Genomic DNA, 14002 nt, shown 5'->3' on the forward strand with positions numbered 1-14002 from the left:
CTCAGGAAAGGAAAGAGAGATATATATATATATATAGCAATAAGAAAATGGAGGAGAATATGCGGTATCCATCGACTTGCAGACAGTGTATTCCATTGAATTAATTTGTTTATTTTGCAACTAAAATGACAAAAACCACAATATACAGATGCTTATGACATACCATGTCATATTAACAATTTAGGTTACAAATATAAAATTTTACCCGCACCCACGTATTACACTTGGTATAACACTAGTATAACAATAATTGGGTACCCTCCCAGCAGTATATGGGATAGATACTATTCCTTAGTGTGTTGAATCCTCAACCCCTAACTCTCTTGCATTATATATATATATATATATATATATATATATATATATATATATATATATAAATCTATCTATCTATCTATCTATCTATCTATCTATCTATCTATCTATCTGTATGTATGTATGTATGTATGTATATATATATATTTGTATATCAAGTAAGTTTTATTTTGATAATTCTGATGCGCACTCTATACGATCTTTTTATTATTTCGTTTTTCTCTCTCTTATTCTTTTACCTCCTCTTCTCCCACTATTCTATCGCATTACTCTGTCACTCTTTCTCCCTCACTCTTCCTCCCTTGCTCATGTGGTTCCCACGTGAACATCGGTCATCTTTCTTTCTTTATCTCCGTTGTAGCTGGAACAAGGAAGACGTGCTCTTGTTTGTCTCCTGTCCTAGCATGATTTACGCGTTCACCACCACAACCTCGTTTAGGCTTAGCAGTCCTTCCTGTTTATTTTCACTCTTCTGTTTGTGTTACCTATATTGACCCTTCGCAAAATCCCAAATTTTATTTAATTTGCTTTGCGGGAGCAACTGGTTTATGGAAAACGTATGTTGTTGTTAAATGCTCGAAATACGAGACCAGCTACGCCGATGACAGAAAAGTATCCTACTAACATTCTAAGACTCCAGAATGACCTGAACGCAAGTGGGCAGATGAGAATAATATGCAGTTCAATGCCGCAAAATTTCACGTACTCCGCTCTCAGCCCACAGACAAATTACAACTGAAGTACACGGGACCAGCTGGCAACGTAATCCCAGAGTTATATTCAGTGCCCGACCTGGGAATCCATATAAGCAATGGTGCAACTTTCTATGTGCACATTGCTGAGATAGCAACTGTATGCAGTCGGGTAGCAAGTTGGATCCGGAGATCCTTCACGACCAGGAACAAAGACACAATGCTTCTGCTTTGGAGAACCTTTGTCCTCAGTCGTCTGGACGACTGCTCCCAACTGTGGTCACCACAGAGCGTAAAACTAATTGCAGAACTAGAAACGATCCAACGCCATTGCACAAAGAAGATAGACATGAGCTACTGGGAGAGGTTAAAGGAGCTGGGACTCTCCTCCCTGGAGAGGAGATGTGAGATATACGCAGTTTTATGTATATGGAAAATTATGGAGGGTCTAGCTCCACATTTCGAAATCGAAAGCTACAACAATCCCCGAACTGGACAGCACTGCACCGTGCCAAAGGTCCCATCTTCTCCATCGAGGATATGAACACAATATTGTAATAGGTTGAGATTCAAGGGACCACAATTTTTAATGCCCTACAACAGAACATCAGGGATCTGCGAGATGTAGACATGGAAGTCTTCAAAAAACTTCTAGACAGCTTTTTATCTGCAATGCCGGATGAACCCATATCTCAACAGGACGCACAAAGAAGATCGGCAACGTCCAACTCGCTACTTCACCAGAGGCAATACTGGGAAAATCCCCGGATGCAGTAAAGGCGGTTCACCAACATGTTCTCAGTCTCTGGCTGAAACCAGTAAAAGATAATGTGTGTGTGTCTGTGTGTGTACACACACACACACACATTTTTTCTGTTGTACCTGAAAACCTAACGATTAAAATAAACTTTTCTTATCTGAAAGGCATGTAAATTAGGGAAACAATGAAAAGTTTTGTCTCGGAGACGTAAGATAAGTCATAGTGTGTAGGAAGTTAGATAGAAATAAATACATTTTTTAAAGTGAAGATTTGATTCTTTATTTTAAATGACGCGATAGATTAGACAACCAGGAACAAGAAGTTCACGAAGATATAATTAAAGGAACAGAGAATTTTAGGGAGGTGTACTTACTAGGCACGTATTTTGATCTGAGACCGTTGAAACTAATACGACTGCAGCGTTGATGGCATCTGTTAGCCATTCAAAAATACACAAAAATTGTGATCTTCATATAAACATTTACAGTTTGTTATATGGCGTCTACATTTTCGTCGTTCGAAACTGACAACATTAACGTTGTCAGTGACCAGGTCGCAGTTTCGAACGACACAAATTTTGACGCAATATTCCAATCAATAAATACTTGAGGGAACTTAATAGTTATATGAATTAAGTGAAGTAAATGAACCGGTTCATTTAATTTCATGGACATGGTTTTAGAACTTAAATAGCGATTGTAATTACAGTGTTCATATCACACCTAATTGGAGTTATACGGTATAGCCGAAATAGTAAGAAAGATAACATTATCATCAGATGTAACAGCTATCGGATGTTTTAATTACGGTGGTATTCGAGGATCTTTAACACACACACACACACACGTATAAAATATATACACATAAAGATATATATATATATATATATATATATATATATATACATATATATATATATATATATATATATATATATATATATATATATATATATATATATATATACATATATATATATATATATATATATATATATATACATATATATATATATATATATATATATATACATATATATATACATATATATATACATATATATATATATATATATATATATATATACACATATATATATATATATATATATATATATATATATATATATATATATATATATATATAATATATACGTATGTGTGTGTGTGTGTGTGTGTGTGTGTGTATATATACTAGAAGCGGCACCCGGCGTTGCCCGGGAATTAATTTTTTCCTTATATACTGGAAGAAAAAAGCAAAATATGTTGTATAGAAATTTGTTATTCTAAATTCAATTTATTCTTTAATTGGGAAATGAATTCTGAATTCGTAATACAAAATAATGATGATGATGATGATGATGATGATGATGATGATGATGATGATAATAATAAGTAAACCACAGCACATACCCAAGGCACACAGAGCTGCGCTCGGTAGTGAAGTGAAAACACGTTATAAAAATAAAACTACTGAATAATCATAATAATAAACCGAAATACAAAATATACCACTTTTATGAAAGAGATAAATTCTACCACATATGTTGAAAGAAAAGAGCTTCTGGGTAAACAACATTCTTTGTCTTCTGGTTTGGAGCATAGATAAATAAGTCTTGCAAATTACCTACCCTGGAGCAACCAACATAAACCAGTGGATATATAAAATTTGGTACAAAATCACAAAAATGTTGGAGATGAGTATGATTTATTGAATCAAGAAGTATATTGATCGGTGTATATGTTATCGTGACAGGAAGGGTGAAAGGTAAACCGACTGGCTGGAGATCCAAATCAGATTCTAAATTAATGAAACTACATATTTTTAATTTATTCACAATTCTGTATTTCTGAGATGATGAATTTTATATCATGTATTAGACAATGGTGGCCTGATATTGGTTGCTGCATTTACTACGTTTCGGCTGTGTATGTTCCAGTCTTCTTCAAGTGCCTTGTGATTTAATTTAGTGCCCTACTTGGGATTGAACTCAGAACTTCTAGATCATTGCACTGCATTAACTAGCGCCTCTATGAGGAAAATATTAGTTGTTGATCGGAGATGCTCCCTGATACGTTCAAAGGCGAATTATAATTAGATACACAGAATAAGTGTGTGTATGTGCGTGTATGAGAGAGAGAAAGAGAGAAAGGGAAAGAGAGAGAGAGAGAGAGAGAGAGAGAGAGAGAGAGAGAGAGATTTATAATTAGATTGTGAGAGAAACTGATTAAGTAATTTAGTTATTGATGGAAAGATTTGAGGTGTAAGATAAGTTAGTAGCATAGGCGAGGAGGCGATTCTAGGCAGAAGAATGGGAGGCTAGAGAAAGACCGTGATTATGGAGTAGATATGAAATAAGTTCAAGGCAACTATATAGGTTAACGAGAAGGTATTTGTGTCCTGAGAAAAGAGTAGGATTACGAAAAACATTAGAAGTTTTATACATAACAATATCGGTATATTAATGATAGTGACCAAACAAAATTACTAAATTGTAACTCAAGTGATTAAGCAAAAACTTAAGTAAATAAAAAGTGAATAATAATAAATAAGTACATAGTTAAGACTGGAATGTTAAGGTGACTAGCGTATGGTTAAAGAAAATATATAAGTAAAGAAATAGAAGGTTGTTTGGTTGGATTAACTGTAAGGTGTCGAGTCATTTTGCGTAATTAAGTAAACATTACTGTTGGGGTATTCACAGCCTAAATAAAAGCAGCGAATGAAGTTCTTGTTATTTTCGGATTAAACTGCTAGGTTTGTATAATAGCAAGATTTTGAGGCTTTGTGGTAGCGCAAGGAAATCTTGTCATTACGTTTATTTGTAGATTATTCTTAGTGGATAAGATGGATAAAGTTTCTCGTAAATCATAAGGTCTCTTGTTTACGGTCTTCGAGATAACAGTTTGAGGTATGACGTTTGCTACTTTCATGCTTACATTGAAATTTATATGTTACATTAGTTGTGTGATATACGTTTTGTGATTTGTCAGCTTGTTGTCTTTAGTTAAGAAGGAAATCTTTCAATGTTGTGCTATTGTATTGTATCCTAGCATTGAGCTTGTGGTTAAGAATGATACACATTATACTCTGCTTCGTGTCGTTTTTGAAATTACATCGGAGACACAAGTACAATCCTTTCTCATGGTTTACTATGAGTTAGCAACAAGTAGCAATAGTTGCTCATTACAATACATTAGCCAAAATAAAGTTGTTGGGGAAAATATTAGTTGACAGCATCAAGCTTGAACATAAACGTATTCTTAATATTTATGATACTAGAAACGAAAGGTGTCCATAATTTACACACACACACACACACACACACACACACAGTATACGTTTGTGACAGACTTGTAGCCAACAACACCTGTGCACATGATATATTGTGTAGAAACATGAGTGGAGAGTAAAAATGTAATTAGAAATAGGGCTTGGAGTAGAATAACTATATTTTTTATTTATTTATTTATTTATGGGTTTCAGCCAAGTGGCTGCGGTCATGCTGGAGCACAACTTTTTTAAAATGGCATGAAAACCTGAATTCAACAAGAATACGTTCAATAGAAATATATGAATGTATTTATCTTTTATTTGTTCCAGTCATTAGACTGCAGCCATGCTGGGGTACCGCCTTGAAAGATTTTTAGTCGAATGAATCGACTAATTTTTTTTTAAGCCTGGTACTTATTCTATCGTTATCGTTTGCCGAACCGCTAAGTTACGGAAACGTAAACACACTAACTCGGATTGTTATGCGGTGGTGGGGGACAAACAGAGACACAAAGACACAAACACGCGCGCGCACATATGTATATGCAACAGCCTTCTTCCAGATTCTGTCTACCAAATCCATTCACAAGGCTTTGGTCGCCCCGGGATTAAAGTATAAAACACTTGCCCAAGGTACTACACAATGGGACTGAACCCGGAAACATGTGTTTAGGAAGCAAGCTTCTTACAATGCAGCCACGTGTAACCCTCTCAGACCTTGCAGACCTTGGCCTCGGTGTCTAACTTCACCCTCCTCTTGGGCTTCTGAGGGGGTGGGGAACAATAATTGCATACTGAGGTCAAGATCAACATTTGCAGACAAACTAAAGAACAGAATCGGCTGCATCCTCTTTTTCTGTGTGTATTGTTCATTACCGCTTTACCGGGAATCCGGCTTAGAAGAAGTTTAACCTATTCACGCTATAGCGGGAATAAGGTATGATAGGGCTAATGAGCCCTCTTAGAAGAGGACTCTTAACAATAATGATTTCTGATTTAGGCACAAAGCAAGCATATCTGAAGTGGGGCTGCTATTAAGTTACATCGACTCCAGCATGTAATTGGTACTTAACTTTAACGACCGTGAAAGGATGAACGGAAAAAATTTGATCTCAGCGTGATTTGAAACTAGAACACAAAAAGTCGGAAGAAATACCGCATGGACTTATTCGACGTCATATCGATTCTGACTTCTGTCACCCTTGAAGATGAATATCGTGAAGTTTTAGAAAATGAGGTGTAGCCAACTGAATCGCTCAAAGTACGTGACTGGTACTAATGTTTATTAATACTAGAGAGATAAAAGATGAAGTCGACCTTAAACAGCCGAAATCATACAGATACTGCAACTGATAATGATGATGATGATGATGATAATGGCGATGATAATTTTGTTGATGAGGATGACGATGACGATGGTTATGGTGATGGTGAGGGTGATGAAAATATTATTGTTGCTGTTATTAAAGGTGGCGAGCTGGCAGAAACGTTTGCACGCCGGGCGAAATGCTTAGCGGTATTTCGTCTGTCTTTACGTTCTGAGTTCAAATTCCGCCGAGGTCGACTTTGCCTTTCATCCTTTCGGGGTTGATAAATTAAGTACCAGTTGCGTACTGGAGTCGATCTAATCGACTGGTCCCTTCCCCCAAAATTTCAGGCCTTGTGTCTAGAGTAGAAAAGAATATTATTGCTTTTGATAATATGTTGCTGCTGCTGCTGTTGTTGTTGTTGACGACGACGATGATGATGGTATTAATGATAGAAAACAATGGTAACAATTACAGAGATATTTTGTTGCTAGGACTTTTCGAGATAGCGTGACGTTTCTCGATATCAAAATACTCCTACATTATTACACAGTTCCTCCTTATCAATGTTAAATGTGTTAAAGCAGTAGTCTCAAAGATAGATTACGTTTTGTTATGAAGCAGGACGACAGCAAAGATAACAAGAAAGTAGAACGAGAAATACGCAACGCTTGTTATTCTTCTGAAGACGACATAATGTGGCGAGATGGCAGAATCGTTAGCACTCTGTGAAAAATGCTTAGTAGCTTTTCGTCCGTCTTTACGACCGAGGTTAACTTTGCTTTTCCTGCTTTTGGGATCGATAAAACAAAATACCAGCCAAGTATTGGGATCCATGAAATCGACTTTCTTCATTCTCTTAAAGTTCCTGACCTTACTCCAAAAATTGAAACAATTACTCTTCAAAAGAAAAAAAAAAGTACATGTAAAGCCAGGATAGGTTTGACAAAATACTATTATTGAGGTTTTACTCTGGAAAGCATAATGATAACGAGAAAAGAAAGAACATACGTAAATTAAGAAGCCACCCATAAAGTCGGTGAGTTGGCGGAACCGTTGGCTACAATACGTAGCAGTATTTGTTTCGATATTTAACCGTAGGAGTTCAATTTTCATCCAAGTCAACATTAAAATTCATTTATTTTTCCGAGGTAAATAGAAAAAGAACCAATCCCAGAGTAGTATGCTCAAGGAACTGTTTGAGGGTGGGACAAAATGTTTTGCGTTTTAATAACAACGCCTGAGGTCAATTGTGTTACACTGTATCGGGCCTAATTTAGCGGCTTTTATCTTGGATAAATAGTAGTGTCGCAGGGTGGGAAAACTCACATGCATAGATAACTGCAATTAGTAATATAACAATCCTGTCTACTATAGGCGTAAGGCCTGAATTTTTGTGAGGAAGAATGCTAGTCGATTACATCGACCCCAGTACTCAACTAGTACTTATTATATCGACCCTGAAAGGATGAAAGGTAACGTCAACTTCGGCAGGATTTGAACTCAGAATTTAAGGAGTCGGAAGAAATGCTGTTAAGCATTTTACCTAGCACAGCAAGGATTCTACCAGCTCGTCGCCTTAGTTATATCATAATACATTAATACTTTAATACTCTCTCTTAAGATAACACGTTCGACATTGGGACGGGTCACCTCCCTAGATTAATTCTTCAAAATATAAGGTTGCCTCACAAGAGAAGCGTAGCTGCATTTGCATTCCCTTATCTTTCTCAAACTTGTACTTATACATGGTCAACATTGTCTGTCGACTGCTCTACCTATCCTTGACATACCATATTTACAAAGATAATGTAAAATAATGGCAGTGATTATAGTGTTTTTATGGTATCATTAAACTTAAGATTACTTTCATTTACTACCATTTTGCTAACGTGCAGTTAGTGATATCATAATACATTTATACTTGAACATAATCCCTCTTAGAACAACACGCTGAACATTGAAATAGGTTGGACCGCCTGCCTAGATTAGTTCTTCAAAATATAACATTACCTAGCAGAATTATAGCTGCATACGTCTTTCCTAAATGACAGGCCATCAGACGATTAGTTGAGGCGTTAAAGTTTGGTACATTATTATAGGCACAGCGATGAACCAGTAGTTTAATTTTCAACGATCTAATTAACTTCGCTGCTAATGATACCTCTAGATGTTTTATGAGCTTGCATTACTGAATTCAACTACTTTTGTGGAAGGAACATTATAAGAAAATGTTGGGTGCAGTATACCGTCTTTTTTGTATACTCAGTTTTAGCCAACGTATCTGATCATCTAATATAAAACTGGAAGTGATTGTGCTTTAATAGCAAGTCTCACCATAGCAAACTGCTTGTCATCTAATCATCATGTATTCCTCAGCTTCTGCTACCGACTGATTCTCCTCAGCAATGGATTGTTCGACCTTCATTAAACAACACTTTCCTGCTCGTTTTCCTCTTTCCTGTCATTTATATTGCACTTTTCTTATGAAAAATTTTCAGGCGTAGCCGTGTGGTAAGACGTTTGCTTCCCAACTACATGGTTCTGGTTTCAGTTCCACTGCATGGAACCTTAAGTAGGTGTCTTCTACTATAGCTTCGGTTCGACCAAAGCTTTGTGAGTGGATCGGATAGACGGAAACTGAAAACCTGTCATATGTATATATGTGTGTGTGTGTGTGTGTGTGTGTGTGTGTGCGTGTGTGTGCGCGCGTACGCGTTTGCCCCCAACACCGATTTACAACCGGTGTTGGTGTGTTTACGTCCCTGCTACATAGTGGTTCGGCAGAAGAGACTAAAGGTGGCGAGCTGGCAGAAGCGTTAACGGGCGAAACGCTTAGCGGTATTTCGTCTGCCGTTACGTTCTGAATTCAAATTCCGCTGAGGTCGACTTTGCCTTTCATCCTTTCGAGGTCGATAAATTAAGTACCAGTTACGCACTGTAATCGACTTAATTTTTGTGTCTGTCCTTGTTTGTCCCCTCTATGTTTAGCCCCGAATCACGCTTTACAAAAGAAATAATAAGTACTGACTAAAATTCTTCAAGGTGGTGCCCCAGCACGGCTGCATTTTAATGATAGAAAGAAGTCAAAGATAAAAGAAGATCTATTCTAACTCTAACGAAGAATTCTTTCATCGGTCTTCTTTTTTTTTTTTTTTGATGAGCCAAATGAGAGAATCTTTACGCGGTTAATTCCATATAATAGAAATAATTAACCAAAATATTTTTCAAAAGACACCCAACGATTTTAAAATAGGAAGGTGCAATGAATAAGGGATACACTGTGAATAGAAAAAGAACGGGGCTGTTATGCGTGAGATAATTTTATTCATACCTCATGCATAGTTCCCTCTTTCTCTCTCTCCCCTCTCCCTTTCTCACTGTGTGTGTGTGTCTCTCTCTCTCTCCCTCTCTCTAGGCATCTATTTCTGTCTTTCCTTTGAATTCTTTCGTCAGCAATGTTATTTTATTTTCTCACTATTATTGTCACTTTTCCCTCTCACTTTACGTAACAATGTTGCCTTCGCTTCCTCTCCTCTCCCGCTTTCATTTTCTTTTTTTCTGTCTCCCCTCCTCTCTCTCTGATATGCATTTCGTCATTGATCATGTACACACACACATACAATATGACTAGACCTAGGCAGTCAATTAGATAAAACATATTAGTTTAATAGGGCAGCAATTATAAGACCGTAGAAATAACAAACAGTATAATTAGATTAACAAATATACATAACAAAAACTCAAACAAAACTGTAAACAATTGAAACTTAAGTTCTTTGGCATTCGCTGTAAAATGTTTCCAAGTTGAGCTGTTAAGTATCTACATCTTGAAAAATACTCAACTAAAATTTATTTCTATGTAGTTATTTGATCATCGGTTTAACATTTACCACTTATAACAGTAAAACAATTTCGCAGATGTCCCAACAATTCTTTAATTGAAACTGTATAAATTCAACATTTGACTCAAGCCTGTAGCTGTCTAACGTTCCAAATACGGTTCTACTTCTGTTTATGTCTCCTTGGAAGGTTAAATAATTTGCTTTGTTAATTCTATTTGATTAAAAAGCATTCTATTCTGTTTTAAAATGTAGCTCTGGTTTGGAAAAATTCAGTAATATCAAGTATTGAATCAAATCATCACGGAGTTTTACTACGAAATACATTTTTAAGACTTGTAAATCGAAAAGAAAAATGTTATAGAAAATATATTTGTAACAAATACACTCTTTTTATATAGCTTCAATTCTTTTATAAGTAACAGGCGCTTTTCCTTTTCTGTGAGTAGAAATGAGGTTGAATCATATCCATACCTAACTACAGAGCATTAAAGCCAAAAGTGATATTAAATTACTCCAAAACGGAATTGAAAATGCTGTTAACTCGAATTTCTAAAAAGCTTTCTTCTAACGTTCATGATTGCCACTCCTTGCTTTATATTCAGTCTTTAACACGGCACAATGCTTCGGACTTGCTTTTCTCTGGGAATTAGAAATGCGATTGTAGAACATTCAGAATGAAAATGAAATACAATTAATACGACCAGTAAACAAAGCTGGCTTGTTTATTTGTTTAAGAATAACCTACTAATTCCCCAGTTCGTAAGATAAATATAAAATCTTAAATATTATGGTCTATTGCCAATAACTTAGGATATAACATCAAATATGAAACCAATCCTCTTTTAGTGTCCACAGTACAAACTAATCGAAATTTAGCTAAATGAAGTTACAATGGACCTTTGTCAAATAATTGCTTAACATCTCATTTTGCAACACACACACACAACTCGGTAAAGTTGCCACTGGCGTAAGTTTAATGAAAATTGTTGTTCTAAAGCGAAAGTATAAAGATTTTGGACCCAAGAATACGTAGTATTACTTTCTAAGAATGCTTTATTGTTGTTACGAAAGCATTCGACATGGTTAGCAGTTTTATATTGTAGAAACTTTTAATAGCACATGACTCTGTGCTGCTGTATGATGGAGTCGAAGTTTGGGCATGTATCTGTATTTGATCCAATGTTAATGGTGGAAATATATTTGTGTTTACACATTTTGCAGCTCAGAATGCCCCTCTGCCTTTGTTTTCTTTGTATTACTTTCAAGAACTATTAATAAAATTTGTATCTGTTAAACAGTTATATGTAAACTGGTTCGCTCGTACTCTCCTGGGACAGTGTTGTTTTCGAGATCAATTATAGTAGAATCGTCAAAAACTTAGCTATATTGGTGCGTAGTCAAAAAGAAAATTATTAGCAAGGGCTAGATATGAAATTATATGATGTCAAAAGTGTTCAGTATATTTCACTATCGCGAATTTTTGGAATACCTGAGCAATTTGTAATATTATGTGGTTATAAAAATATATGTAATGTGCATAACTGAGTTTGGTAAAACTGGTTTTAAAGAAAGCCATATTATTAGACACAGCCAAAATGGAACCAATTTTTTTGTATAAGTTATTCCAAAAAGGATAGATATAGTCCACAACCGTCGAACATTTGTAGATCGATACCTGCAGAAAAAATGTGAAGATTTGGGTGAAGCGTTGAATGCAAGATCTGGGTAGTAAGACACAGCAGAAATGATTAAGAAGTCTGTGTACACGAATACAATTAGTTACGAGAAGCAGAAATCATTATTGTAATGGTAGATGTAGAAGAAAAAGTAGAAGTGATGAGCGGTGAATACAACTGAGTACAGCTAGTTCAGACAACGGGAGACCCTTATAGAAGTATCAGAAAAAAAACTGAGAGAAGAAACTGCATTTCTGTGGAACAGTGATTGTAGCATTCTGGTCACAGAATCTTTGTTAATCACTCAAATGGCCTTCCTTTGGAAGAGATCCAACATGCTTAATTAAAGAGAAAGCTATCAGCTAATGCTGGAATGTATATACTATTTACTGAGTATAAGTAATAAAAAGTATTAAGTTCACTACGCAAAGAAATATAATTTAAAAGACAAGCTGCAGATACCCAGAAAATTACATGAGAGCTTACTTGAAGATTAGATATGTAATTTCTCTGTTGTTTCATCTATCTCTTCCTATTTATCAATTCATCTTTCTATCTTACTATATTTTCTCTCTCTCTCTCTCTCTCTCTCTCTCTCTCTCTCTCTCGCTCGCTCGCTCGCTCGCTCGCTAACTCTATGTTTGGAGTATCTTTGAAATATAACGAAAATATCTGCTGCATCAGGTGGTTAAGCAAGAGAAAAACAGAAAAAAACACAGAATTGTGGGAAATTAGAGGTGATCTGCATCGGCAAAGATTGTTTTATTTGTTAGTATTTTAATCTTATACTTGTTTCAGTCATTGGTCTGCGGCCATACTTGGACACCGCTCTGAAGGGTTTACTCGAGCAGATCGATCTCAGTGCTTACTTTTTAATTTTTTAAGGCGTAATACTTCTTCTATCTGACCATTTTTGCCGAACCGCCATGTTACAGGGACGTAAACAAACACTGGTTGTCAAGATGAGGTAGGGGACAAACACAAACCAAAATACACACACACATAACTACTTACATACATATATACATGTGTGTATATATATATATATATATATATATATATATATATATATATATATTCAAACATATATATATATGTACATATATTTAAATATATGAGTATGTGTGTGTGTGTCTATATGTGTGTGTGTGTGTGTGTATACACACACACGACAGGTTTCTTTCAGGTTCCGTTTACCATATCCACTCACAAGGCTTTGGTCAGCTAGGGGGTATAGCAGAAGACATTTGCTCAATGTGTCACGTAGAAGGACTGAACCCGAAAACATGTGGTTAGGTAGCAATCTTCTTACCATGCAGCCGTGCCTGCGCCTGGTTAAGAATAAAAATTTGTATGTTTTTAGAATTTAGACAATTACTTTAAGTTCTTGTTAAATTAGGAGACTCATTGATCAAACGGTGTCCCTAAATTACTATCCAAAAGAATCATTTGTCTGGTGGTATATATGTCACAAGTGTGCCATAGCGTTATGACCAACCAATGTCCAACCCAATAAATCTCTTGTCTCTAATTTCCTAATGTAATATTATTAATATCTAATTAAAACTTCCAACTACGAGGGGGTACTGAAAAGTTCCTGACTTTGGGTAAAAGAAAATACATGAGAGTCAGTTATTTATGATTCTATTTAACATATTACTCTCTCAGATTCACACATTTATTGCAGCGGACCTTCAGTGTTTCAAATCCCTGTAAAAGAACTGGGAAGGTCGGGTCTCCAACCAGGCCTACTCTTAAAGATCTAAATAATATAAGACCCTAACCAGACTTAATAAAGATTGTTCGTTGTTTGAAGAGAAAGATCCGACTAACCGTTAGTTAAAGTTATGCTGTATAATAATCAATCACATTTTAACTTTAAACTGATTTCCTTTAAATTAGTTGGGGAAAAGTTATTTCTTTGTAGACAAAAGGCAGAATGAAATAATATTATATTAAATTATTGATAAGGAAGAGATAAACGAAAACGATGAATTCTGTCAGCTCTGAACTCAGAGTTCAGATAATATATAATCTGAAGGGTCGAAACTAAATTATATAAAGCTTTTAAACCAATTGTTTACTGCTTTGGACAAATCACCGCTCCTTGCATATTTTATATAAGTAAATTAGT

General features: G+C 35.6%; 1 protein-coding gene across 45 annotated transcripts in view; it reads left to right on the forward strand.

Annotated features, from left to right (window-relative positions):
* Nucleotides 1-14002, forward strand: part of LOC106868133 (matrilin-1) — a 146723-nt gene that overhangs the window by 59185 nt on the left and 73536 nt on the right. The window lies entirely within an intron of this gene.

Source organism: Octopus bimaculoides, chromosome 4, assembly GCF_046866305.1.
Source record: "Octopus bimaculoides isolate indiv1 chromosome 4, ASM4686630v1, whole genome shotgun sequence".
NCBI classification, from domain to species: Eukaryota; Metazoa; Mollusca; class Cephalopoda; order Octopoda; family Octopodidae; genus Octopus; species Octopus bimaculoides.